The sequence below is a fragment of the Talpa occidentalis genome, unplaced genomic scaffold (assembly GCF_014898055.3).
Source record: "Talpa occidentalis isolate TD23 unplaced genomic scaffold, MPIMG_talOcc4v2.1 talOcc4.2, whole genome shotgun sequence".
Lineage (NCBI taxonomy): Eukaryota > Metazoa > Chordata > Mammalia > Eulipotyphla > Talpidae > Talpa > Talpa occidentalis.
Window position 1 is genome coordinate 28,414,636 of NW_023602073.1, and position 3,425 is coordinate 28,418,060.

A 3,425-nucleotide genomic window follows, 5' to 3' on the forward strand; every position below is an offset into this window, starting at 1 on the left:
TCTGAGAAACTATCATGAGACAGTTCCTTAATGTCTTCCATGTTATATGACTTCCCTACATCCTTTAGTCTATAGCTGCAAAATACACTGGAAACAGGAACATGAAAAACATGTTATACAACATGGTCAAGTAGGATTTATCCCAGGGATGCAATATTGGTTTAAAATCTGTAAATTAATTAATATAATTTATCATATCAATAGAATAAAACTCAAAAATTTTATGATTGCTTCAATAGAAAAGAAAGCATTTGTCAAAATTCAATACTCTTTTATGATAAAAGGCACAATTTATGATATAATGTTTCTCATTGATTCCTCAACCTACTAAAGATAGAGCTTCCATATGATCCAGCAATTCCACTCCTAGGTATTTACCTAAAGGACAGAGAAACATTAATCCCAAAGAACACCTGCACCCCTATGTTTATAGCAGCACAATTTACAATAGCTAAGCTTTGGAAACAACCCAAAAGCCCAAAAATAGATGACTGGATCAAGAAGATATAGTACATATACACAGTAGATTATTACTCAGCATTCAAAAAAGATAAACACATGCAATTTGCAGCAACATGGATGGAGCTGGAAGGGATCATGCTCAGCGAAATAAGCCAGAAAGAAAAAGAAAAATACCGGGTGGTCTCACTCATAGCAGGAATCTAGAAAACTTAAATAAGGGACCAGAAAAAAGAATAGCTATAAGAAAAAAAAATCAACAAACAACTATGAAGCAGAGACACACTTGGCGGGGGGGGGGGGAGGAGGAATTAGGGTCAAAATCAGGGGGTTGCAATCTATGGGGAATATAAAAATTTAAAAAGTGAAAAATAAATAAATAAATCTTTAAAAAAGTTTCTCATTGACTACATAGGTCTATAGATTCAATAAAATCTCTATCAGAAAACTAGAAGACAGGCCTCCCCTGGTGGTGCACGAGGTTGAGCACAATCTTGTGAAGCTGTCCACAGTCTCTACAGCACCGGTTCGATCCTGGCCGGCCAGCAGGGTCCCACCTGGCACTGCAGACCTCTCCTGTCTAGCCCGCTGCTCCCCTCAGCAGTGTATTTCGTCAGTCTGCCTGTTCTGTTCCCCACTCTGTCTCTGGTAAATCCTCTCACCCTCCCACACATCTGGCCTGTACCCTTGTTCTTCTATAAATAAATAAATCTTTAAAAAAAGAAAAGAAAACTTGCAGACTTCTTTGTACAATTGAAAAGCCGATTCCAAATTTCATATAGAATTACAAGAGATCCTCTGGAAGAATGTAAGATTCACACTACCCAATTTCAAAGCTTACCTACACACCAGCAGTAAGACGTGCAATGTGGTAGTGGCACAAGGATAAGCATAACTGTTAGTGGAATAAAATTGAGAGTTTGGAAATAAGCACATGTATATAAGGACCAATGATTTTCAACAAAGGTGCAAGACTGTTTGTTGGGGGAAAAAAGTGTCTTCAACAAATGGTGCTGGGACAACTAAATAGACATACGCAAAAGAATGAAGTTAGACACCAAACACCATATAAAAAATAACTAAAACAGATCGAAGATGTAAATAGAAGAATAAAAATATAAAATTCTAAGGGAAAAAAAACATAAGAATAAATACTAATCACATGAAATTTGCAAATGATTATTAGATATGACACCAAAATCATGTGCAACAAAGAAAAAATCATAAATCAGACTTCATCAAATTTAAAAGTTTTACACTAAGAAAGTCATCAAGAAAGTGTACCACCAGGGCCTCCCTGGTGGCACAAGGGCTTAGGCACTGTAAAGAGGTCTGCAGCCTCTGCAGGACGAGTTCGAACCCAGCCGACCAGGGAGCAACCTACATGGGGAAGTCCTCTCCTGTCACGCACTGCTCCCCTCAGCAGTGGATTTCGGTCAGTCTGCCTGTTTTGTTCCCCACTCTGTCTCTGGTGGGTCCTCTCACTCCCCGCATCTCTGGCCTGTGCCCCAACTCTTATATGTATAAATCAATAAATCTTTACAAAAAACAAAAAGTGTACCACCAAGAAAATGTGCCAAGTCAAACACTGATAAGGTACTTGTATCTAAACCTCACGCCCATGAGAAGGACCATACCAAAAACGGAAAAAAGAAAAGGAAAGAAACAAGTGTTGGTGAGGGTGTGGAGGAACAGGAGCCCTGGTATGCTGTTGGGTGTAATGTAGACTAGTCATAAAAAATAGTATGAGATTTCTCCAAACACTGAAAATACATCTACCATAAGATCCAGCAACTCCACTCCTCAGTATCTATCCCAAAATATAAAAACAGGACCTCCCTGTTTGCGCAAAGGGTTGAGACAAACCTATGAAGCTGTCCACAGCAACTGCAGCACGAGTTCCATCCCTGGCCAGGGAGCCACCCACATGGCACAGCAGACCTCTTCTGTCTCGCCCGCTGCTCCCCTCAGCAGTTTATTTCAGTAGATGCCTGTTCTGCTCCCCACTCTGTCCCTGGTGAGTCCTCTCACCCCCCACACCTCTGACCTGTACCCCAGTTCTTGTATGCATAAATAAATAAATCTTTTTAAAAAACAATAAATATATATAAACACTAATTTGAATTGATATATGCACTCCTGTATTCATTCCAGCACTGTTTACAATAGACAAGCTATGAAGACAGCCTCAGTGCCCAAAGATAGATGAGTGGATAAAGAAGATGTGGCATATTTACACAGTGCAACACCATTCAGTTAGTAATACAAAAGATAAGATCTTGCCATTTGTGATAACATGGATGAAACTGGAGGATTATGCTAAGCAAAATAAGTCAGATTAAAGTCAAACACCAGATGATTTCACTGGTATGTGGTATATAAAGAAACAAAGCAAAGGAACAGATTAAGATAAAGCAAAGAAAACCCTTGAAATCTGACAACAGAACTAATGCTACCAAAGGCAAGATGGGGAAATTGTGAATAAGGGGGGGAGGGTCTCAGTGAACCATAACAGAGGATTATTAGCTGTTTAGTGGTAGACATAGTATAACATGCTTTTAGAGAGGTATGAATCTATAGCCTTAAAATATATGGAGCTATAAACCAATGTTACTTCAATAAACACTTTTTATTAAATAAATTAATAAAAATTAAGTAATTAATTAAAATAAAATATATAGGACCTCCCTGGTGGTGCAAGGGGTTAAGCATCAGCACTATGAAGCTATCCGCAACTACTGCAGCACAAGTGCAATCCCTTGGCCATTCAGGGAGCTGACCCACATGGCACAGCAGACCTCTCCTGACTTGCCCACTGCTCCCCTCAGCAGAGTATTTCAGTAATGCACCTGTTCTGCTCCCCACTGTCTCTGGTGAATCCTCTCACCCCCCGCACCTCTGGCCTCTACTCCAGTTCTTGTATGCATAAATAAATAAATCTTTTTTAAATAATAAAAATTAAAAAA